At 43.6% G+C, this 26,155-nt stretch overlaps 1 long non-coding RNA gene across 5 annotated transcripts; it reads left to right on the top strand.

Annotated features, from left to right (window-relative positions):
• The first annotated feature begins 678 nt into the window (after positions 1-678).
• On the top strand, positions 679-25,879 carry LOC100511483 (uncharacterized). Of its 5 annotated transcripts, XR_014833809.1 has the most exons (6): positions 679-835; positions 7,605-7,707; positions 8,244-8,336; positions 15,576-15,726; positions 17,830-18,880; positions 25,053-25,686. It is a non-coding gene; the product is annotated as an uncharacterized LOC100511483 (long non-coding RNA). The 5 variants fall into 5 exon arrangements; XR_002340412.2 differs by lacking the exon at positions 25,053-25,686 and having other exon boundaries at positions 17,830-19,462; XR_014833812.1 differs by lacking the exons at positions 8,244-8,336; positions 15,576-15,726 and having other exon boundaries at positions 25,053-25,879.
• The last annotated feature ends 276 nt before the right edge of the window (positions 25,880-26,155 follow it).

The following is a 26,155-nucleotide window of genomic DNA, read 5'->3' as shown; positions in this document are numbered from 1 at the left end:
AGGGTGTGGATTCAACTCCTGGCCTTGCTCAGTGGGTTAAGGATCTGGAGTTGCTGAAAGCTGCAACATAGGTTGCAGATGCTGCTCTGATTCAACCCTAGCCTGGGAACTTCCATATGCTGCAGGTGTGGCCCTAAAAAGAAAGAACAGAAAAAAATTTACAATAGCCAAAAGTGGAAAACAACCCAAATGTCCATTGATAAATAAAATATATTTATCCAAACGATTCTTATGGATCAAGAGCTCACTGCCTGCCTGAAGAGCATAGCAGCCAATGCGATGGCTCTGACTTTTGAGGAAAGAAGTTTTATTGCCAGGTTGACCGGAAGGACGCAAGGCTCAAACCTGTCTCCTGGCTCCAGCGGTCAGGATAAGACTTGGAAGCTGATTGGCTCGTCTTGAATTCATCTGTGTAAGCTGCTCATGCTGCTGGAAGCCAGCTTTTCCTCATTGAAGGACTTCTCACTTAGTTACGGGCTCTGATGGCAACCTTTCTAGTTTTTAAATTCTGTAGACTGAAGATTCGGTTTCCGGTCATCCTGGACACATGGGTTCCCATCCTGTTCCTATGCTGTGTTCGAAAAATAACTCAAGGTTTGATTAATCAACGACCTATTTAAGGAGGTAAAACCAGTTTAAGCTGGTGCTGTTTCAGGCCGATGAATCAACAACCTATTTAAGGAGGCAACGTTGGTTTCAGCGGGTCAATGTCTTCCGCCCTGTTTCCCGGTGGACTATGACCCATCCTTAAAAAGGAATGAAGTTTTGCTATCTGCTACCCCATGGACGAAACTCGAAGATATTCTGACAAAGAAAAGAAGGCAGACACAAAAGGGTAGGTATTGTATGATTCCACTTATGCAAGGTAACTAGAGTGGTCAAATTCATAGGAAGAAAACACATGGGGGGGAGGGAAATGGAAAATTAGTGTTTAACGGGTAGCGAGGTTCCGCTTGTGGAAAAAAGTTCTGGAGATGCGTGGTGGCGACGGATGCAGAACAGCATGAGTGTACTCAATATCACTGAACACTTACAGGATTAAACCGGTAGGTTTTAGGTTATGTATATATTTATATATATATTTGACCATAAAAATAAATAAAAATAATTTAAAAATAGGAGTTCCCGTGGTGGCTCAGCAGAAGGAAATCTGACTAGCATCCATGAGGACCAAGGTTCAATCCCTGGCCTTGCCCAGTGGATTAAGGATCCAGTGTTGCCGGGAGCTGTGGTGTGGGCCAGCGGTTGCAGCTCCAATTTATTCTGTAGCCTGGGAACCTCCATATGCTGTGGGTGTGGGCCTAAAAATATATTTAAAAAAAAAAGAAAACTAATTTTAAAATAAAAAATCTCACAAGAGTGTGCAAATGCAGGAATTCCCATTGAGGCTCAGCGGTAACAAACCTGCCTAGTATCCATGAAGATGCAGGTTCGATCCCTGGTCTCACTCATTGGGTTCAGGATCTGGTGTTTCCGTGAGCTGTGGTGTAGGTCGAAGATACAGCTCAGATCCCGAGTTGCTGCAGCTGTGGCGTAGGCTAGCAGCTGCAGCTCCTATTCGACCCCTAGCCTGGGAACGTTCACATGCCATAGATGCAGTCCTAAAAAGCAAAAAAAAAGCATGCAAATGTGAATGATAGGACTTAGTTATAGTTGCCTTTTAATGTACATCTGTTGCATAGATTTATGTTTCTATTTGATGGTGGTGGCAGCTGGGGTGAATAGCTGCTATGGTTGCCATTCAGAAGCCATTGGTCAGAAACAAGGCCTGTAATTTATTCCTGGGAGCTATCACAAAATTTGAGTAGTCCTACCCTCCCGTCAGTCACTCTTCAAGGGAGGCCCCAAAGAGGGTGTCATCAAAAGGATTTCTGATCAACAGGAAGGGAGGTTGAAGGAGGAGCCATTTGCCAGCTTTGGCTTTCGGAGAGGGCGTCTCGGGTGCAGAAGGGCAGCTGTGATTCAGGGCAAAAGCACCTTCTCAGACACAGGGGCAAAGGTGGTTGATATGAGGCTGCCAAGAGCCCTCTAGAAGCCAAACAGCAAGACTCTCAGAGACTGGCAGGCTCCCCAGTGCTGGCAAATCAGGGCGTCACGGGACTCTCGTCTCCCTACAATTAAGCAGATAATTAAGAAATAAGAACATATTTTTCCAATATAAATTGATAGGCGCGCCTTGGTAATGTTAGCATCGGGGATAAATTGAGCAGTAATCTGCAAAGGATGTTATTGCTATTATAAAAATAAAGATCTGTCTCCGCAACCAATCAATTCAGCAGATATATACCAACAATCACATTGTTAAAAATGACTTCTATAAATTACCCAGTGTTCCATCTAATGGTGCCAGAAGCAGCTGGGATACAATTTAGGGCTGATATAACCATACGTCGAGAGTACTTTTTCATCCTGATGGTTTTTGTTTCCTTCTAAACAGTTGTAGTCGAGCCCACAGCTTTGTTTAATGCCCCCATGTGAAAAACAAAGTGTATTTCACTCCACGGGTTAGCAAAGTCATTTTGGCAGAAACACTCAGGAATATGTGCATTTAATATGGGAAGAATAATTCAATTTTCTTTCTATTATTTTAGCTACAAGGTTGCCATCTCCTTAATTCTGCATTAAACCTTGTGAGGAAGTTGCAATTCTTTATGAGCTGCCATTCCTCTTTCAAATGCGTGTAGAAAAGACCCACAAAGGGAGAGTTACAATCATGTATTTTTCAGTCTTGTCTAACAGCCATTTCAAAGAGATCAGAACAATTTAGGAACTTTTCTTGATACCTGCAGCCCTTGAAGACTCATTCTGTCCAAACTTTGATGGTTAATGCCTAATCACAAGCCACCCCGTGATCTTTTTTTTTTTTTTCCTTTGCATATTCATGTCAGCTGACAAAGCAGTTAAATACTGGCTGAACTGAAAGCAATTTTCCCAGTTGGGAGGCTTGACACAGCAGGCATCCATCTGTAATATAACACATCCAAACTTAGTTCTTGCATTGACGTTGGTCTAGTAAACTTAGATGGTGCCCAAGCTGAGACCTGGTTTACTCCAGACACAATTAACAGTGAGAGCAAAAACCAGAAACAGTGGCCACTGGTCTCCTACCGAGTGCTAAGTTCTTTCCTGAGAAAATAGGAAACCAGGAAACTTAGCAACACAAGTAAACATGGTCCCCTGCTTCAATTAATACCCTGAGGAAACAGCTTTTAAAAGAGTGGAATGGTGGAGTTCCCGTTGTGGCTCAGTGGTTAATGAATCCGACTAGGAACCATCAGGGTGCGGGTTTGATCCCTGGCCTCGCTCAGTGGGTTAAGAACCTGGCATTGCCATGAGCTGTGGTCGAAGGCAAAAAGACAAAAAAAAAAAAAAAAAAAAAAGGTGGAATGGTTTGGGAAAAACTAGGGTCCTAGAGAGTAGGGTGAATCACCTGGAAGAGAGCTGCTTCAGGAGAGGAAGTCTCTATTCCTCCCCAAGATGGAGGTAGACAAGCTCTACACAGGCAAGAAGGAGCCACATCCTGGTCTTAGGTTCAGTGATCTAGTTGAGGAAGAAGCACAGATAGCTCCTATAATGAAGTGAGAGAAAGATGAAGGGGACAGAGAGAGGAAATGAAAAGGGGTGTGTTTAGGGACAAGTTTGGAGAGGCATGAATGCAATGTTTCAATTGGACACACAAGTCATGCCCAGCCATCAACGGAAATCTGAGTCTGGAACTCAGGCGAAAAGTCAAGAATCAAGAGATAGATACAGAAGTCCTATTTTGTGGAGTACGAGTGGCGTAGACTGTAGGATGTCTTAGAAGGTCTGTTTTTGACCCTTCAAACTATTGAAGTTCTTTCTCAACAAGTACTTATGCTAACGCTGCTAGCAAATGCAAGTTCCACTGCCCAATGCACCGTGAGGCCAAACAATACCAAAACATTGGCATTTGGAAGAGGGAAGATTTTATTGCAGGGCCAGGCAAGGAGACAAACGGTTCGTTCCCCCTCCCTCAACCTCCCCAACCTCCCCAAAGGGTTTCCGCAATGCATTATTTTTAAAGGCCGGGTGAGTGGCGTGGTCCCAGGGTATGTGATGAACTCTGAACAGCTCTCTTGCTGGCTGATGTGGAGATAGTGGAGAGGTTGACTTTATCAGTCCTTAGGCGCCAGTAGGTCTGGGGGCTCTGTGCTTCGGATCTTCAAGTAGTTGATTTCTTACATGGTTTTTAGCATCTGAAAAACCTCAGGAGGTACGCATGAGATACTATTATCTGGCTTCTTCAGAGAGGAGCTATAGCCAGAGGATGTGCGGGGAAGTCTGGCCCTGGGAAGGCCCTGCTGGGCCCCACTCAGTTACAAAACTCCCAATGAGAACTCTCCATCTTCATATGGTCAGGCCACTCATGATGGCTGTTCTCTTGCCCTCTTTACATCCCCCTCTGCTCCGACCAGTGCCTGCTTGTCTACACCCTACTCATAGCGCTGACCTTCCTATATACTTGCGCCAGGCCCCAGCTAGTGATTGTTCTTATCCAAAGGGGGTCGAAGTTCCTGTCGTGGCCCAGGGGAAACGAATCCAACTAATACCCATGAGGATGCAGGTTCAATCCCTGGCCTGGCTCAGTGGGTCAGTGATCCGGAGTTGCCCTGAGCTGTGAGGTATGTTGGCATTGCTATGGCTGTGGCTGTGGCTGTGGCTGTAGCTCCCATTTGATACTAGCCTGGGAATGTCCATATGCCACAGGTGCAGCCTAAAAAGCAAAAAAAAAAAAGAAAGAAAAGGTGATGCGGGGCCTGTTCCTCTGCTGGTTTCCCTGGTAATTAGTGAGCCAACCTACAGCCAATTACCCCTATAAATGGCAATCTCCCCCCCTCCACCCCTCGCAGGGAGTAAAGAATGCCTCACAGGGTTGAGTGTGGCTCCCGGACCTTGCTTCAGACATGTAAGCTCTCTCATCCATTAAACCACTGATGTCTCTGTGACTGACTCCAGGCAAGTATAGCCCAATGATCTTATATTCTATTTTATTTAATACAAAAATATTGATAACTCTTTATTGCTCCTTATGCTGGGAGTTTTCTGAATACGCATTCGGATTCTCTCTCCATCCTGCTTTGTGACCCAGAGGCTGACCTCTGTGGGCTGCACCATCTTGCCCTCTGGCTGCTTAATGGTTTGACCAATGGAAGACCCAGGCGAAAGATAAGCATCAGTATGACCGAGGGGTCTCTTCCACGAGGACCTGGCTGCCTCTCCCTGTGCCTTAGATTCTGATAACCACTCCCCCTCCGTGCCAGTCTGGCTTAGGGTCAGTGACAGTTTCTTGATGTTAGCCTGTAGGGTTTAACACCATCTTTTGTTAGTTTCCCTAAATCATGCCTATACTTTTTAAAACAGCATATCATTAATGCTATTAACTTTATCAGACTTCGTTAAACTCTTCTCAGTCACCTAGTCAGAATGCACTATTTTCTGACACGACTCTGAGAGAGTTCTTGGCAATTATTGATTGGTTGACTAATTGACTCGTTGACTGATACTATCCAATCTTGGTTCTAACATAGTGTCCTTTAAACATTTCTAGATAGAATAATGGCATTTGGGCTGATTTTTTTTCATGAAAGAAAATACTTGAGATAATTTTCCCCAACCTAAATATTCATCAGTAAGAAAATAGTTGAATAGGGAGTTCCTGTGGTGTGGACGAACCCGACTAGTATCCATGAGGATGAGGGTTTGATCCCTGACCTCGATCAGTGGGTTTAAGGATCCAGTGTTGCCATGAGCTGTGGTGTAGGTCACAGATGCAGCTTGGATCTGGCATTGCTGTTTTGGCAGCTACAGCTCTGATTCGACCCCTAGTCTGGAAACTTCCATATGCCATGGGTGAGACCCTGAAAAGACCAAAAATAAACAAATAAAATAAAAAGGAAAATAGTTGAATAAATTATTGATTATAGTCCATTTCTATGTGTGATGCAGAAATAGGAAAAAAATGAGGTGTTCTTGCAGATATGGACATGGAAATATCACCAACACCTATTAAGTGAAAAAGTTAAGTGACAGAAAAATAAGCTCACTATAACCCTATTTATGGACACAATATTAAGCAAAATAAAACACTTCTTTTTTTGTGTGTATGTGGCTGCATCCACTGTGCCACAAGGGAACTCCAAAAATAAACATTTCATATGAATTCTTGGTCCTTTGAACTGTAGTCTCAAGTTTTCCTTTGCCTCATCTCCTCCTATATTCTTGCTCAAACTTATAGTTGAGCTATAGTGTACAGTAGCTAAGCTAGAATAGGCATTCAGTGCTTGTTGGGTGAATAAATCAATCACAACTTTCAAATGTGCTCTGCACTTTCTCCCCCCCATCTTTATTGATGTATAATTGACAAATAAAATCTGTATTTATCTAAGGTATACAACTTGATTTTTTTATTAACATACATTCGATTTACAGTGTTGTGCCAATACAACATGATGTTTTCATATGCACATACATTGTGAAATAATAGCTACGATTAAGCTCATAAATATATCCATGGCCTCATATATTTTGTTTTCTTCTCTTTCCTTTTCCTTCTTTTTTTTGTGTGTGTGATAAAAAACACTTAGGATCTACCCTCTTAGCAAATTTCAAGTACACAATACAGTGTTGTTGACTATATTTAGCCTCTACTTTCAAGACTCCATCATAGTGTTTGTTCATACTGTTGCATTTGCTAGGAATGCTATTAACCCTTTCTTCACCTGTTAGTCTTCCGACATCCACTCCAAATACCCCCTTGTCTGTGAGTCTTCCCAAATACCTCAAGCTAGAATCTCCTGCCTCTCCTCTGCCATTCCACAGCAGTTGGTCCCATTTTTATTTTCATTTTAATGGAAGTTCCTGGGCCAGGGGTTGAGTTGGAGCTGCAGCAGCAGGTGGATGCCACAGCCACCGCCACACTGGATCCAAGCCTCGTCTGTGAACTCCTCTGCAACTTGCAGCAATGCCAGATCCTTAACCCACTGAGCAAGGCCAAGGATCAAATCCACATCCTCATGGAGACAATGTCAGGTCCTTAACTCTGTGAGCCACAAAGGGAACTCCATCAATTTGTCAATTCTTCTGGGCACTAAGACATCTCGCTTTGTATTGAAATCTAGCTCACTCAGGAGATTCTAAGATTGTTAAGAGAGCTTTGGCAATTTTGTATTCCTAACGCCGAGCCTAGCATGTGACACGTAGTAGGTACTCCATCACTAAATGGTGTATTGTCTTGAATGAAATTTAATTGAATGTTAGGGTTTGGCAGACCGGGTCTTGCTGCCTGTTGGAGATCATTAATTGAATGTCTCCCAAACAAACTAAGTGGATGAATTTAATTATGAAATTGAGTGTCATCATATTTTAAATAATTTACTCTAAAACTTCAGGTAATTTAAATCTAAGATGAAAAGCAGATGGATAGAGTGAGAGCGTAAGTAGGGCAATTTTTTTTGTTTGTTTTGTGGGATATCAAAGTCAACTTGGAGAAGATAAGTACCTCCTGCAAAGATTCGGCCTGGGCAAAGTGGGAATGGGCTAGAAAGTTGGCACTTTCTTAGGTAACCTCCTCTCCTTCTCCCCAGGGGCACGAGCATATTTTCCTGTCTGCTTTAGCAGCAGTTGCCCCCCCATGGATTTCCCAATGAATCAGAAGCCGCCTCTGCACAGACCCATAGTCCACAGCTTGTAAGTAATTCTCAAATCTAATTTATTAAAAACTCATTTATTTTCAACAACACCAGATTTCTGATTAATTCCCAGCACCATGGGTTATTTAATGCAGTGAGTTGCATTGTCATTTCTGATTTCCCAAAGTGCTTGATTGATAGATGCTATTGTGGGCTTAGTCTGTCAATGTATTGTTCCCTTGTCAAGTGACAACAAAAAAAAGCTTATTGATGAAATTGCTGGGTGTCTCTTAAATTAAGGCAGAAATACCATAGGGCACTGGAGACCCATAGGTGTTAGGCATTCTCTAGGGAAACTAAAAATCATGCTGAGAAACTTCTCTGAAATAAGGCAGACCTCCTCATCTATATTGCACTCTAGAAAAGTCTGGAAGCCGACGTGGTTTTGTTTTCTCATCTCAGGCCAAGAAAGACAGGTCTATTTCCATTTTGCCTTTTATGAGGATGATGAAATACAGTGAAGTAGATTCAGCACCATAAATCCACTTTAAATGAAACCAGCCTCATCATTTGTTTGCTTTTTAAATTTTTCAGAACATCAGAAGACCCATTTAAATCTTTGAAGGGAGTAGCCCTTAGAAGATAAGCTACCGCTGGCAAGGCTCAAACAAAACAAGTTTTTTACAAGTAAGAGGTGATGTCATGGTGTTGGTGTCACTCATCTGCCACACTAAACAGGAGTCTTGCTTTACCTATGCCCTCAGCCTCTCCGTGGACTGCAGTTACTTCCCCATCCTAGCCACAGGCACAAGCTAGGGATTGGGAATTAGGTAGAGAAATTGTCACGGGAGTTCCCTGGTGGCCTAGTGGGTTAAGGATCTGGCGTTGTCACTGTGGTGGCTCGAATTCCTTTGGTGTGGAACTGGCTCAGGTACTTCTGCATGCTGTGGGCACAGCCAAAAAAACTTTTCATGAAATGTCGATAAAGGGGAAAGAAACAAGTCTTCCACACCCTGGCAAATTCTTTCACAACTTGCTGCAACTCAGTTTGCTCAAATGTGGCAAATCTCCCATACATACCTTCCATTCATGTTTTTCTCTCTATATTTCTAGAAAGACAGGGACCCTCAGTGGAGAATCAGCCATTAAATGAAAAATCCCACCTGCTTTCATTTCTCAGATGTGAGGATACATGACTTCCTAATCAGAACTTCCTCTTCTCAGCAGCGCCTTCCACCACCATAGGTGACAGCAGTCCAGAGATTTGGGTTAGCTTCTGGCCCAAATGTCTCCCTCTAGGCTGGTGTCTTAACAGCTGGGCTCTTGTGCTGTTTATGAAATGTTCACTGTCAAAGAGATTCTATCCCACCTTGAACAGCTTCGAGGACACGTACTGTATAAAAACCAAGCCCTAAGAAGGCAGGCGTCAGAGATGAGAGCGCAATGCCGCATAAATCTCTTCATGCCTCTCTCTCTGTCGCCTCTGCTTGCTTCCCTGGAGGGCACTCCGAGAGGGCAAACGAGGGGGAAATGGCCCAGGAGCCAGGGCTCTTAAGATTCCACTTCCCTGGACCCTTTATTATATATGGGCAAGCCCACTCATGTGCAAATTCTCATGTATAAATATGACTCTGCTGACACTGGCAGTAGACACCCTTCTGGCACTCTGCTGCCAGCACAGTGAGCAGTAAGATGCTTCCCAATGGGAGCGTATAGTAATTTATCTACAAACGTCTGTATGCAAGGACATGTATTTACTGAAGGACTGTACCGAGAATGAATGAGGTCTTGGTGCCCTTTACAAAATATATCGTTAAACTTGTGCCACCTCCATTTTTCAGTAAGATTGACTGAGATTAAAAAGCTAATATATTAAGATGGGGAAGATACGGGGAACGAACCCTTTTAGATCGTTATGTATAAATTGGTACAAACTGTATGGAGGGCAATTTGAGAAGATCTGTCAAAATGAAAATGTGCTATCAGAGACTTGCAATTTTAAGATGGGAGCATAAAGTTTTTTCTGCCCCCTTTCCTCTCAGATATCACCCGCAACCAACGAGGATAATGAGAAACAAACACAAACTTCATAACCTGTGAAGTGAGGACGTATTTATATCCTCAAACTACAAATCTGAAAATGAGGGCATTGAAATCACTCAGCAGCGTGGAGGAAGCTTGGAGAGCTGGTTAACGATAGGATTTTTAAGACACTTAATACCACAGAAAACAGGAGTGAGGGAAGGGGCTTAAAATGGGATGAATGGTTTAAAGTATAGATGAGAAGCAGAGGGAGGTCACTGGTGGCTCAGTGGGTTAAGGATCCAGCATTGTCACTGCTTTGGCGTGGGTTCAATCCCTGGCCCAGGAAACTCTGCATGCCACAGGCATGGCCAAAAAAAGACATCAGTCTTAGACTGTCAAATAGCATAGTTATTTTTTAATTGAAGTATAGCTTATATACAGTCAAGTGTAGTAATCTAAAGTGAATTTTAAATGAATTTTCAGGGAGTTCCCTGGTGGATCACTGGGTTAAGGAACTGGCATTGTCACTGCTTCAGCCTGGGAACTTCCATATTCTGCTAGGGTGGCCAAAAATAAAAAAATTAAAAAAAAAAAAAAAAGCAAAGAGAACCCCCTCAAAGCTTCACCCCATCCTGAGCAGCTAAGTGATTCTCTCATACCTTGAACCAAGAGGAAATTGAAAGAGTACCTTCAAACGCGGGGATACCAGCCCAGTAGAAGGCCTGGAATAGGAAAGAGGCTAAAAATGAAGTTAAACAGTGAGACCCTTACCTCCCCCCCCCCCCGCTCCCCGCCCCAGGCTCGGCTGCGAGGACACTGGGAACCAGCCTGATGGCCATGGCCTCCTCCTTTCTCCACACCCTCTACCCAAAGAAAGTAAAAGGTAGAATTCTTCTCTGCAATAACCGAATGTTCCAGAAAAAAAGACCTAGAGATACAGTTGGTTGTCAATTCCTACAACAAAAATCAAGTAGCTTATGACTCCACCAACCTACAAAGAGGTGGGCAAGCTCCACTCCACAGACGGAATTTCCAGTCAGCTCTTTAAGAGCTCCTCTTCCAGCGTAAGCTGACAACCAGTGTCTCTTGACATTTGAGGAATTCCTCTAACATGAAAGACACTAAATAAATAAAATACACACGTACAGGTAAAGAGGGAACCAGGAAGAAATGGAGACAAGTAGGTAGCAAAAAATTCTTTTAAAAAATCAATATAGTTGATATTCTTAGACATAATGAAAATGTGTCAATGGGAAAAGAATAGGAACAGAGAAGTCAGAAAAGGAGCTCTTAAGATGAAAAATATCACAACAAAAATTTCTTTAAATTCTTAATAAAAGGGTAGAAGAAAGAGTTTAGGAAATCCCTCAGAGCATATAACAAAAAGGAAAGGAGATAAATATTGGAGAAAGGGGTGTTCCTGTCGTGGCTCAGCAGTAACAAATCTGACTAGTATCCATGAGGGTGCAGGTTCGATCCCTGACTTCACGCAGTGGGTAAAGGATCCGGGGTTGCGATGAGCTGTGGTGTAGATGGAAGACACAGTCCAGATCTGGTGTTGCTGTGGCTGTGGTGTAGGCCGGCGGCTACTGCCCCAATTAGACACCTAGCCTGGGAACTCGGTATGCCACGAGTATGGTCCTAAAAAAAAAAGAAAATGTTGGAGAAACAATTAAAAAATTAGAGGCTCAAACCAAGAAAGAAATTTGTAGTACATGAGTCTCCAGATTGAAAGAAATGTCAATGCAAAAAATGAAAAACACCCCCACCAAGGATATTATTGTATAATTTCAATAGATTGGGAATAAAGAGACTAAGACATTTAGAGATTTTTTTTTTTTAAGTTACATACAAAAGATCAGGAATCAGAGTGGTATGTATTTTGTTTATTTTTTTGTCTTTTGTCTTTTTAGGGCCACACCCATGGCATATGGAAGTTCCCAGGCTAGGAGTCCAATCGGAGCTGTAGCTGCTGGCCTACACCACAGCCACAGCAATGCCAGATCCGAGCCACATCTGCGACCTACAACACAGCTCCCGGCAGTCCGGGATCCTTAACCCACTGAGCGAGGCCAGGGATCGAACCCACAACCTTATGGTTCCTAGTCAGATTCGTTTCTACTGCGCCATGACGGGTATTGTATTTTGGAGTTCCCGCCTGGCACACAGCGTTGCTGTGCCTCTGGCGTAGGCCAGCAGTTGTAGCTCCAATTAGACCCCTAGCCTGGGAATCTCCACATGCCTCGGGTATGGCCCTAACCTAAAAAGACAAAAGGCAAAAAAAAAAAAAAAAAAAAAAAAAAGAATGGTATTGTATTTCTTAATAGCATTGTTGGAAAATTAGAAGATAAAGGGAAAAACGTCTTAAATATTTGAAGGAAAATTATTTTCTAGCTATAACCAGCCAAACTATCAACAGTGAGTTTAAAACAAAGACATTTTCAGGTATAAAAGGACCTAAATTTTTCTCCCTCTCATTAATCATGCTCAGGAAGCTACTAGAACATGTAGTCTATAAAAAGGATTACAACAAGCAGAGAAAAATATGGGAAATAGGTATTCGGGGATCTAATGCAAGAGAGAGAAAAAAGAGAATTAGAATTTGACTAGAAAGCCCAGTGAGCAAGCAGTCAAGATTGGAGCAAGAGAGTAGAAAGTTCCAGGAGAAGGGAGGAACTGGTTGGTTGTCTGATGAATGTGTCCGATGAATGGTTGTCCGAAGATTATATTGAGGTGGTGTTGGGTGAAAAATTAGATACGGGAGTTCCTGTCGTGGCGCAGTGGTTAACGAACCCAACTAGCATCCATGAAGTTGTGGGTTCGATCCCTGGCCTCACTCAGTGGGTTAAGGATCTGGCGTTGCCATGAGCTGTGGTGTAGGTCATAGTTGCAGCTCAGATCCTCAGTGGCTGTGGCTGTGGCTGTACTGTAGGCCGGCAGCTATAGCTCTGATTCGACCCCTAGCCTGGGAATCTCCCTATGCTGTGGCTATGGCTAAAAAAAAAAAGAAAAAAAAAAAAAAAGCACATGATTTAGAAATAGGAAGATAAAAGAAAGAAAAATAAAAGGATTAAAAGTGAAGGAGTTGGCATATGGGCCATCAGGAAATGGTGGGGCAGGAGACTGGTTTTTAGTTATGTCTTTTAGCCATATTTCTTTTTTTTCTTTTTCTTTTTTCATTTTACAGCTGCACCTGCAAGATACGGAAATTCCCAAGCTAGGGGTTAAAGCAGAGCTGCAGCTGCTGGCCTACACCACAGCCACAGCAACACCAGATCCTAAACTCACTGAGTGAGGCCAGGGATCAAACCTGCAACCTCATGGAGACTACATTGGGTCCTTAACCTGCTGAGTCATAAAGGCAACTCCTGATTTTTAAAAATTACCCACCTGCGATAATTTAGTAAAAACTAAATATTGGAGTTCCTGTCACAGCTCAGTGGTTAATGAACCCAACTAGCATCCATAAGGACTCAAGTACGATCCTTGGCCTCACTCAGTGGGTTAAAGATCTGGTATTGCCTTGAGCTGCAGTATAGGTCAAAAACATGGCTCAGATCCCAAATTGCTTTGGCTGTGGTGTAGGCCGGCAGCTACAGCACCGATTTACTCCTAGTCTGGGAACCTCCATATGCTGAGGGTACAGCCCTGAAAAAGACAAAAGACGAAAAAGAAACAAACCGTAAATATTTGTTAAAAATAATAACTAGGGAGTCCCCGTGTGGCTCAGCAGAAATGAATCCAACTAGTATCCATGAAGACGTGGGTTCGATCCCTGGCCTCACTCAATGTTAAGGATCAGGCATTTTGTGAGCTGTGGTGTAGGTCACAGATGCGGTTTGGATCCCAAGTGGCTGTGGCTGTGGTGTAGGCTGGCAGCTACAGCACCAATTTACCCCTAGCCTTGGAACTTCCACATGCTGCAGGTGTGGCCCTAAAAAGCAAATAAAAAAAATTTAAAAATAATAATAACTAGATTATATCAGGTGATCTTTAAACTTATACCTAGTTTTTTTCTCTTTATTTATTTTTAATTTAAAATAGTTTTTAACTCAATGAACTTTCACCTAGTTTTAGTTTTACTTTTTTTCCAAGGTGGTATACATTTTTAATAATGATTTTCATTTTTACTATTATAGCTGTTCTGTCAATTTCCTACTGTACGGCATAATGACCCAGGCACACATACATGTATAGGTTCTTCGGTTCTTTTTTCTCACATTATCATGCTCTATCATACATGACCAAATATAGTTTCCAGCACTACACAGCAGAATCTCATTGCTAATCCATCCCAAAGGCAATAGTCTGCATCTATTAACTCCAGATTCCAAGTCCATCCTGCTCCCTGCCCCTCCCCCTTGGCAACCAAAGTCTATTCTCCAAGTCCATGATTTTCTTTTCTGTGGGAAGTTTCGTTTGTGCCGTATATTAGATTCCAGGTGTAAGTGATATCACATGGTATTTGTCTTTCTCTTTTCTTACTTCACTTGGTATGAGAGTCTAGTTCCAACCATGTTGCTGCAAATGGCATTATTTTCTCTTTTATGGCTGAGTCGTATTCCATTGTGTATATACACCACATCTTCCTAATCCAGTCATCTGCCAATGAACATTTGGGTTGTCTCCATGTCTTGGCTACATCTAGTTTGAAAGGCACTTATTAAAAACTTTAAAGGTAAGAAACCACTTGGATGTGAAAATTATGAAAAGAGCATGTTAAAGGACTAGATAAAGGCTTTTTTGGGCATGGACTTTTTATTTCTGCTCTTATGCTAATTGTATTGGCTTCGGATCAGAAAAGAACATGTCTGTATGATTAGAACCTACCTCTGAATTTGGCCAAAGTTAATTTCTTAAAGTATAATATTCAGTAATGAAAGAGAACAAACTTCCGATATATGCAACAACATGGATAAAGAAGCCAGAACTGCAGGATTAGATAATATATGATTCTATTTGCGTGTCATTTTGGAAAAGGTAAAACTACAGGGATAGGAAACAGATAAGTGATTACGAGGAACTCAGGGTAGAGTGTGTGTGGGGTTGACTAACGGTGCTCAGGTGATGGAATAAGGTGCTTGAGGTAATGGAATTAATCTACATCTGGATTGTCCTGGGGGTTGAACAACTGTGTATGTATTTGTCACACTCATAGAACTGCACCCTGAAAAGGGTAAACTTGGGAGTTCCCATCGTGGCTCAGGAGAAATGAATCCAACTAGCGTCCATGGGGATACAGATTTGGTCCTTCGCCCCACTCAGTGGGTCAAAGATCTGGTGTTGCCTCGAGCTGTGATGTAGGTCACAGACGTGGCTCAGATCCCATGCTGCTGTGGCTGTGGTGTAGGCCAGCAGCTGTAGCTCTGATTAGACTCCTAGACTGGGAACCTCTATATGCCGTGGGTGCTGCCCTAAAAATAAAATAAAAAGGGTAAACTTTATTAAACGTACAGTGTATCTCAGAAAGAGAGTGAAGAAATAGAGCACATGGACAATTGTTCCCCCAAAATTTTAGCTTCACATATTGTCAGATGAGACTAAAATAACCCTACATCTTTGGGCCTCTCCTGTCTTTACTGGGTAGGTCATTAAGATCCCATAAGCCATGAAGTTCAATATAACTCTTCCAGATCTACCAGTGGGAACAGAGAAACCCAAAGTGTCATGCAGGACTTCGTGTTAACTACATGATCAACACAATTTTTCTCAGAATTTTTTTTTATGGCTGCACTCTTGGCATATGCAAGTTCCCAGGCCAGGGATGGAATCTGAGCTGCCGCTGCAATCTATGCCACAGTTGTAGCGATGCCAGATCCTTAACCCACTGCACCACAGTGGGAACTCCTCTCAGAACTTTCTGAAAGCAAATATTAAAAATGGCAAATATTTCTATAATAGATTACAAAAATGGCCAGTTATTCCTCTGCCTGAATCCAAATTACTTCACAATGTGACTGCGGGTCCTTCCATCAAGAAGACTTGTGTACTTCTCTCTTCCTTGAATCCGGGCTGACCTTGTGAATTGCATTAGCAATGGAATAGGACAGAGGTGAGTTGTGCCAGTTCTAAGCATAGACCTCAAGAGGCCTCGTGACCTTCCACCAGTTCTCTTAGAGCCCTGCCCAGCTATAAGCCTGGGCTAGTTCCTATGAGACAAGCAGCCCAGTCACCATCATTACCCCAGCTAACCTCCAGATATGTGAGTAAGACCATCCTTGACCAGGAAGCCTCCAGCTAATCTATTGGCTGACCACAGACACAGAAGCAAGCCCAGTCAAGTTCAGCCAAGCCTGGCCCAGAGGAACTGAATCATCCAGCTTAACCATAGAATCAAGAGCAATAATAAATGGTTGTTGTTTTAAGTCTCTAAGCTTTGGGGTAGTTTGTTAGGCAGCACATCTGATGCAATATTAAAAAGAATGTGATTTTGTTTTTTTTAAAATGGCAAACAGCACATTTAGATATCTTTTTCATACTGAAAAGCTAACTATCTTAAACTAGAAATGAGTCATTAGAAAATAAAAATAGGAGGTCCTGTTGTGGCTCAGTGGAAACGACCCCGACTAGTCTCCATGAAGACAGGGGTTTGATCCCAGGCCTTGGTCAGTGAGTTAAGGATCTGGTGTTGCTGTGAGCTGCTGTAGGTCACAAATGTGGCTCAGACCTGGAGTAGCTGCAGCTGAGGCTTGGGCAGCTACAGCTCTGATTCGACCCCTAGCCTGGGAACTTCTATATACTGCATGTGCAGCCAAAAAATACAAAAAAATAAATAAAAAATAAATAGGACTTCTTACTTTTGTAAAATGCACTTAAAAAATCAATTTTACTTGTAGGAATTTATTTTCTAGTTACACTCAGTGTACACTAATACCGTTAACCAGGTGAACCCTTATTTTAAGTCTAAATAAAGTTTTATTAGAATATAGCATCATCCATTCATTTACATATTCTCTACAGCTGTTGTACAATGACAAAGTTGAATAATCTTTTTTGTGTGTGTGTGTCTTTTCAGGGCCGCACCCAAGGCACATGGAGGTTCCCAGGCTAGGGGTCTAATCAGAGCTACAGCTGCTGGCCTACGCCAGAGCCTTAGCAATGCCAGATCTAAGCCGCATCTGCAACCTACACCACAGCTCACGGCAACGCCAGATCCTTAACCCACTGAGCGGGGCCAGGGATCAGTGGTTCCTGGTCGGATTCTTTTCTGCTGCACCACGATGGGAACTCTGAATAATCTTGACAGAGATTGTGTAGCTTCAAAGCCTAAAACATTTATTCTCTGGTCCTTTATGGAAAAGATTTGCTGACCCCTGGTCTAAGCCAGTGGCTCTGGAACGTGAGTGTGTGCATCAGAACTACCCAAAGGGCCTGTTTAAGAGGATTGCTTTGTCCAGCCCAGAGTGGACACCCTATTCAGCAGGTCTGCATAGGGCCTAAAACTTTACATTTCTAATTCTTTTCTGATGAGCTCAAACTACCCTAAACAGTCAACTCCCTGTTCTGGGTCCTCGATGAGCTGGTCATAGAAGATTCTCAATCCAAATGGCAGGTGTGATCTAGGGCAGAGCAGGTCATGCTGGTGCTCCGCCTGCTCCACACTGAGCACTCTGTGATTTTACCTCTCACTTTGTCTTATCATAAGCCGTTTAATCCCCGCTCCAAATATTTGCCATTACCTTTGAGTGCAGAGTAATGTCTAAAGCTACTTACTGGGTGAAAGGTAGAGCTGTAGAACCTGGAGAAAAAATGGTAAGACCTGGGTTCATCTCCTGGTTCCTGTGTCCTTGGATAAGCCATTTACTTCCCCGAAGCCCCGGAGTATTAAAATGACTATTGGGAGAATAAAGGGGGAAATCCTAAGCAAACTATTGCATCGACGTTAACATTTCATAAACTAGTTTTATTGTTATTATGTATTCCTGTTAGCAACCTAGTATATTATTACCTAGTAGGTTATTGGCCTAGAGTATTATTGACAGCCTTAGCGATTCTAAGCCGATGTTGCTATGAGCAGAGAAAAAGGCTCGGCCCAGAAAGAATGAATAAAGCCTTAATACAACTGGTCTCATTAAAAGGAAGAACTTTCACCCCGTAAGGCGCTTCAGACATTATTCTGGATTCAAAGGTAAATATTTGTCTTCATTCTTGGCAGAAAATAAAAGCGCACAGGACAGGCGTGTGGTATTGATGGATCTGACTTGCCAGACTGGAAGCCCAAGCAAACCTGCCTGGGTCCTTGCCCGGAGCCTGTCATCAGTCCCTGGGGCCATTCCCATTGGAAGCCAGCCTCCGCTGCCATGGCAGCCTCTGAGCACCTCCAGAAGCTCCAGCACCTCCTGCTGAATTGCTCCCGGAGGACCCAAGGCATGAAGAACACCTGCCCTCATAGAAAAGCTCAAGGAACTACTGCCAGTCGGCTCCAAGCTACAAAGAGCCATTAGCTGATAATGACCCCTGGAAAAGACACTGTCGCTTCGGAAGGCGATGGGCGGCTATGTGGCAACCCAGCACAGCTGGTACAGTCTCCTGCAGCTGCCCACCTCCCCAGAGGCACCAGAGCTGTTATTTGCTGGCTGGCCAATCTTAGGAACGTCTTTTCTCCGACCTCGCTCCTGTACCTCTTGGAGAGGTTAGCCAAAGGTGGAGCCCTGCCTATCTGCTTCGTGTTTGCTCTTTAGCGGTTATTTCAAGGTCAGCCTAACTCACTGGCAGCCAAGCCCCAGGTTACCCATCAGCTTGGCATGTGCTCCTGGAGCCCTGATTCAAAGCACAGTGCTTACTTTGCTCTCCCTCGCTGCACTTCCCAAGGTATAGACCCGACGATGCCAGTGTTTGGAGCCTCCCTGCAATGCCTTACTCGCAACTCACACAGAAGACGGGTGACCCTCCTTGAGAGCGCTTGGCTAATGCCAAGCAATTCAAATCTTGACAGCCTGTGGTGAGAAGGCTCAGCGCCCACCTGGGCCACTAGCTGCCTTGGGAGAACAGGTGTTATCGAGTCCATACGGAGGTGGAGCCTCCTGATACAGCCTTTTCGGGACATTTGATGCCTCCAGCAGTAAGAATGCAGATGGCTTCTCCCTTTGGCAGCAGTGACAAGATTGCTTTTGTGTTTGGGTTTGTCCAGACAAGGCTGGAACGCTCAGTCGGGCTTCTCATTCAACAGTGTGTGTTTCTCTCCTTGGAGGGAGGGAGTCAGGGAGGTAAGTCTGGTTCCTGCTCTGCCACCAGCTTACGTTGGGAGCGCACACAAAGCACATGACCTCTCTGGGTCTTGGCTGCCTCCTCTAAATAAATAAATGGAGGAGATTTCTAAGTCTCCTGTGAGTGCCAAGGTTTTATGATTCTCTTGAACTCCAGGGATGCCATTCCTACCACCTCCCCATACACACACACACACACACACACACACACACACACACACACACTCATAGACAATGCAAACAATTTTTTAATATGAATCCAAGCAAAATGTAATAAAGAAAGTAAATTTGCTGTCAAAATTTGCATAATGTAGTCTCAAGCCAAGCAGAAATGGCATTTGGACTGTTTGCTGTTTTGAATTATCTGCACCACCGCACCCCTGCATTTGTGCAGATAATTGGGAGGTGACTGTATGTGGGGAAGATACACAGTCGTCATACGTGGATCATATCACAGCAATAGTTCTCAGAGTTTGGGTTAACATGATTAACTCAGTTGGTGGAGCCCAAGGAAGAGCATGTTGCATCTCTAGGTTTTTATTATTATTATTATAGTTTTTAAATAAAAGGATAGTTGATTTAGAGTGTTGTACCAATTTCTGCTGTACAGTATAGTGACCCAGTCGTAGATATGTATATATATATATACACGTGTATATATGTGTATATATGTAAATATATATGTACACATTCTTGTTCTCATTTAGAATGGATAAGCAATGAGGACCTACTGCACAGCCCAGGGAACTGTGTCGAATCTCTTGGGATAGCACGTGATGGAAGAGAGTGTGAGGATCTCTGTAGTTTTATATGGAGAAAAATCGCTTTTCAGATGTCCCTCATGGCACCCTGACTCATAAAAGGAATAAAGAGGGTAAAAGGTACATGTGTTCACTACATTCTGAATCGGTAGACTTGCAGTCACTAATTTTGGTTTGTAATCACAGTACCTCCACAGGCAGGTAAGGTGATTTGTCCTTTCATTGAGGCATGAGTTTGGACCACCTGTGTTGGGGGCCAAGTGCCAGGAAGGAGGCCTGCAGCTGGTGGTGACACCTGCCCACCAAGCAGCCATTCAGCATCTCAGCTTTGGCCTTCTCATAGGCAGCAATTGCTTGAATGCTGTAAAGAACTGATTTCCTTCTGACACGTCCATAAAGCTAAAAAGGCTATTAGCTTATCTGTGAAGATGTGCAAAGAGAATAAGTGCTTGGGAATGTAACTTGAAAGAAAGCCCAAGGCCTGTGCAAACATTCCCATGCACTTGGATTCAGGACTGTGAGCAGTCCTCGTGGGGAGGGTCTCCCGGGCCACCAAGGTAGAAACAAGAAGCTGTCTGAGGAGCTCCAAAGAGGTGGCTTCAGGACAAATACAACAAATTACTACTCGACAGAGCAGGTAGTAAAGAAATGAAACGTCGCCCCCGAAGGCGATAGAAGTTGAACATAGAAATAGGTCTGAAAATTGCTTTGGATAAATTCAAGACTTATAAATCTACAACAGAGGGTTTCCTTTGTAATAGGAAAGCTGGGTGTCCTTGGCACTTGGCAGGGAATAGCTGTGCTTGCCCACCCAGCATCCTTCCCCCACTCTCAGACCATGCTGCTGTCCTTCCGTCACTGAGTGCTGGGTGATCATGAAAGACTTGCTGTGTATTCATCATCTCCTTTAATCCTCATGGGTACACGGTATTACGTAGTATTATCCCCATATCAGAAAAGAGGAAATTGAGTGTTGTACAAACCTCCTGGATTGGCTGTCTAGTTCACACAGTGCCTCCCCCAGGTGACCACATCTGTATCACACGATCCCTCCCCCTCCCTCCATCGTCTCCTGATACATGGGGGCCTCTCACTCACCCTAAGTGGGCCCCGTAGCATCCTCAATCCCAGAAACGTGAGCGGTGAGGTTAGGGCATACAGACGTGGCCTGTGCCCACTAAGGGCAGAAATTCAGTTCAAGAACATCTCTGCGGAGAAGTTGGAGTGTGTTTCCATTGCTGATGGGAATGTAAAATGGTGTGGCAGCTGTGGGAAATGGTTGGGCAGTCCTTCGAAGAGTTAGTCCTGGAATTACCGAATGACTCAGTGATTGTCCTCCTAGGTCTATACCCCAAAGAACCGAAACCAGGAATTCACCCAGATACTTAGGCGCTAACGGTCATTGTAGCTTCATTTACAATACTCAGATGGTGGGAACCACCAAAATATCCATCTTACAGATAGGAAACTGAGGCCCAGAGAGGTCAGGTATTTAGACCACGATCACACAGGTGAGAAGCGGTGATACCAGGATTTGAACTCAGATGGTCTGATTCCAGAATCTGTGCTGTTAACCGCTCCACACCACTATTAGAAGAGTCACACGTGTTTCCCTTTAGCCGTCCCCATCCCCCTCTACTGTCTGAGGTCCAGTTCTGCCCTGCCAACCTGCCAGGCTTCTGTTTATTTGAATTTGCACCCTTGGCATTGCATATTTTGTGAGGGAAAGCCCAGCCTATAAATTGAGCATTGTCCTTATAACCTCCCAGAGTACTGATCACACCACCAGATTACTAACCGCTGGAACGCAACGCAAAACCATTCCATACGTTTACCCACGTGCAATAATTTTGCAACTTTTACCATCACTTACTATAATCAATTCCCCCCACCCCCCAATTGCCTGTGCATCTTAAAAATACTATTTCCTTTATGGTAATAGTTCAACAAATAATTGTGGTACTCTGTGCTCAGGTCAGCATTGTTTGGCAGGCTGATGGCCCTTTAGGCCTGTAAGTTCAAAGAAGGAGCAAAGAGGAAGCCTTAAGAGGCATGGGCCAGGCAGCAGAATGGTGTAGAGGGATGTGATCCAACAGGGAGGAAGGCAGATGAATTCAAAAAAGAAGCAATTTCCTGAGCAGAGGCAGGTCATCTACAGAGACTTGAAAGCAGACAGCAAATGATGGGGTGAGGTGGCGTGGAATCTTTTCGCCTGGTTTGAAAGCCTGGAAGAAGAGAAAGGAGAGCAGGGGGTGAGGAGAGCATTACTTAGGTTGTATGTAGCTGAGAAATTCATTTTCTGATTATAATTGGAGGTAGGAGAAGTGATTCCCGAAAAGGACAGGAAAGGACCTTTTTACGTTTCCAGGAATGGGGAGGAAAAGGGAAAGAATAGATGGTGGACGTTAATTGCTTCTGCAGACCCTTCTCATCATGACACCACCCCCAGTCTGTGTGGGTCTGTGGGATTGACCGTCCCAACACACAGTAGGTCCAGAAATGTGCACATGACCCAAGCATGGCCAGTACTTTCCATTTGCTGATGACACTGATTAGTTCAGTGATGGGTATGCAATTCAATCCTGGGACTTTCACCAGAATTATTAGGAAAGATTAGCTCTTGCAGATATTTCTAGCTATTAATTTAAGGAAGATAGATGCTTGAAGCTGCTGGGAGCTCCCATATGGGAAATAGCTTAAAAATGATGTTGATACAGAAGAGACAGAAGACGAAAACTGTGTTATAATGATCTGATACGGTTCAAGACCCCTGGACCCAGCCACACTTGAAGGTCTGGATTTTTCCATACTAAGAACCAGTAGGTAACATTTGTGCTAAAGTCATTTTGAGTTAGATGTCTGTCACTTGCAACAACTACCCAAAAAAATCTTGGTTTCTTTGTCTATTCCCAAATTATAATCCACAACTAATAAACCAAGATGCAATAAAATATAAACCCTTATAAATTAAGAGAACAAGGAAGTAAAAGAAAGATACTTGGCTAGTACAGAACAAAAGGAGAGAGTGTGTCTAAGGATATATATCCCAGAACTGGCAAGAGGAAGGTGTTGGTGGGAAAGAAAACTGGAAGTCCCTGTGTGAACCCTACTGGTTTGAGGAAGCAGGTTGGGCTGAATGAGCCCTGCTGTTCACTTCCTGCCCAGTTTGCATGTTCAGGTCCCTACACTCTGGAGGGTGGAGTCTGAATTATATGGAAGATGTGGCTGAGAAAGGGCACAAGAGGGGGTAAGGCAGATGGCTTTGGACCTAAGACTTTCTGCTTCAGATGCAAGAGCTTTGCTCCTCTGGGAGATGGTGACATATATTTCTGTTGGTGTCATGCCAGCCAGCTTATGGGGTGGTGTTCTGACCATTTAATCAATGACCTTTTTTGGAATATCTTTTCGTTTTGATCACCTCTCAAGGCCTTTTCCATTATATTTCCTTCTTCTCATCTTCCCCTTCCTTTAGTCCAGTGTCTTTACATTCCATTTTTACATTTCTTTCACTCTTTCTCAATTGAGTTCAAGAGAGGAACTTGAGAAATTATAATATATAATTAAAGTATATAATTTTATATTTAATTGGGCTTAGATTAGTATCTGTGGAATAGGGTCACACCCTTCATTTAGAATTTTTGGCAGAGTGATGAATGTGTATATTATCCTCACTCTGAGCCCCAAACGAAAACGCTATGGACTGGGACCAGTCATCTGTCAATATTATTCTAATATGCAGCATCCACATTGTCAAGATAGATCTCAAGTGTTATAAGACGGCTTTAATTTAGTCACCAGGAAGGGTCTTAAGTGAACCCTGATTTCGACAACTGAACCTTTTAATTCAAAACTATATATATCGTTTTATATATATATATATATACACACACACACACACACACTATATAGTTATACATATTTATAACATATATATATTTATATATGAATAATATATATTATTTTTTTAAAGAGGTTGAGACTGTGAGGTACCATTGTTTTCTCATTTTGATTCAAGAGTCTTAGGAGAAACACTTTTCCCGGTAAGTTTTATCTTTACCTGACTCAGCTTAGCCTCATTTATTCCCATTCCAGATGCCACTCAGTATCATAACTTCAAGCATGACACTGCAGTTTTCGGGGGACTCCTCCTACTGCAATAAACTATTTCCAGGATGCTCCTGATTGTCAGTTTTATGTCAGTGTAACTATTTATATAAACCAAAGTGTTTATAAGCAAATAAGTACTTTTCCAACACACACATACATACGTGTGTGTGTGTGTGTATTTTTAGTCCCTCTCCTCATTAGCCTCCTAAACAATAAGAGCTACATTTCAGTCAGGAAACCCTTTTTCCACAGCCCTTTTCTCTCCTCCCACATCCGTCCCTCATTTCTTAATCTCTTTCTCTTTCTCTCCCTCGCTCTCTCTCTTTTCCTTTCGCCTTTTTTTGAAGGCCAATTGTGTGACAGCCTTGTCAACTCTGAAGTGACACTAAAATGTCCCTTACAGTTAACTTACAGCCATTATTGTTCCTTATTATTTGAATTAATCCACTGAGGGAATAGTTTTTAATTTCTTTGCTGGAAATTTCCTCAGCTTCTGATTTCCCCAGGGGATTGTGTTAAGCAAGGGGAAAAAATTAGCCTCTCTCCCTTTTTTTCCTCTTAAGATCTCAGGGAGTTTGAGGGCTGATATACATCATTGGAGTTTGCTATTAACATTAAGTTAGTTCATTACGGCAAGAACATAGTCGACATGCTGTGATGATGGAAGAGAAAAAGAATAGCCCATCAGTCAGAGGAGCCTCTCAACGATTTTGCCATAATCTGGGGGTATTGAAATTGATGGGTCTCAGCCCATCAAGCAACCCGATACAGCATCTAGCTCTTCCTGAGAGACAGGGTTTAGAGTTTTGTGGGTATTGGTGTTTTTTGGTTTTTTTTGTTTGTTTGTTTGTTTTTTTGGTTTTTTTTTTGTCTTTTTGTCTTTTTAGGGCCACACCTGCGACATATGGAGGTTCCCAGGCTAGGGGTCTAGGCGGAGCCTCAGCTGCCGGCCTACACCAGAGCCACAGCAACGCCAGATCCGAGCTGTGTCTGCAACCTACACCACAGCTCACGGCAACACCAGATCCTTAACCCACTGAGCAAGGCCAGGGATCGAACCCGCAACCTCATGGTTCCTAGTCAGATTTGTTTCCACTGTACCACGACAAGAACTCCCGGGGTTTAGAGTTTTAAGGAAGCTGAAATACAAGAAGTCTGGGGCTGGTTGCGTTATGTCACACTTGAACAAAGAATTATCTCCATGACCTACACCTGTCACTAGCACCAAGACAGACTTGCCTGTGTTCTCTTCATGGCCTACTCTGTGTGCCTTATGTCTTTCCTGACTCTTCCATTGCTGACAGAGACCTTCGGCTTCGTCCCTGAAACTTGGGACTTGACACGTGAATTACAAGCAGCCATGCATGGAAATGTCCGCTGTCCCAACCTCTGCCTCCACCACGGGGCCATGAGCACAGCCCTCCTCCTGTAAATCTTGGGACACCGAACAACTTCAGAGTGTTGGGAAACTTCCCTAGACTCTAGACTCTTGCTGTCCCTCCCGCTGTCTCTGCTGCAAGCAGGACACTCCCCTGCGGGTGGAAAGCGCTCACCGAACTAGATGACCAGGACTGGGTGGCAGAGCTACATCCCACCCCAGCTCAACTACTGACATCCGGGGCGGATTTGAATTGTTAACTCTGAACATCAGCGAACAGTCGGAAGATATTGGAGAGGAAGTGGATGGACACCTACTCTCCCAGAGGCCTTGTCTGCCACCAGGTCCCTTCTCTTTCCTCCCGGGACTTCAACTCCTTTCACTGCATTTCACGCAAGCGAGTATATCCAGAGCTTCCTTCATTGCATCAGGAGGCCTGGACTGAACTCAGGTCTGCTGCAAAGAGAGACTTATAACCCCCATCCCCACCCCCGCAGGTCAGCACCGTGGAAGCTCCATAACGGTCGTTTCCCTACCCAAAAAGATTTTTCCAGTCTCTTTACCCACGTGCTCTGGGCGATCCCTCCGTCTTTGAAGCCTGTCTTTGTCTTCATCTGCCATTGTCTTGTCTCCTCGATAAGAGCGCCAGCAGCCTGGAGCAGTTCATTTTTCCAACCTGACCTCTTCCAGTGATAGCTCCCTTTTAAAATGACCGTGTATCATTTTCTCTGAATAAAACTGAATATTAAAGAAGAACACAGAGAGGCTTTCGACCACACGGGATGACAGTATTTCATCCACAGAGACAGAGGGGGTTAAAATGTCCTACGGTTGTACACCGAGGAAATCTCTTTCCCTTCACACCTCTGTGAAGCCCAGAGCTGTGTCTAACAAGCTTTCAGGGCCACGTTTAGCACATACTTATATGCTCATGGCTCCTAGAAGGGGATCTAATCTTGTTTCCAAACAAAGTCAGCTGGATTGACCACCTTATCAATCTGAACCCATTAAATCTTATTTATGTCCCAG

This window comes from Sus scrofa, chromosome 18, assembly GCF_054392235.1.
Source record: "Sus scrofa isolate SSC_HxYL_T2T_F1_AM1 chromosome 18, Sscrofa_HxYL_maternal_Yorkshire_Landrace_v2.0, whole genome shotgun sequence".
Lineage (NCBI taxonomy): Eukaryota > Metazoa > Chordata > Mammalia > Artiodactyla > Suidae > Sus > Sus scrofa.
The sequence above is the reverse complement of the archived record's forward strand: the minus strand, read 5'-3'. Positions and strand labels throughout refer to the sequence as shown.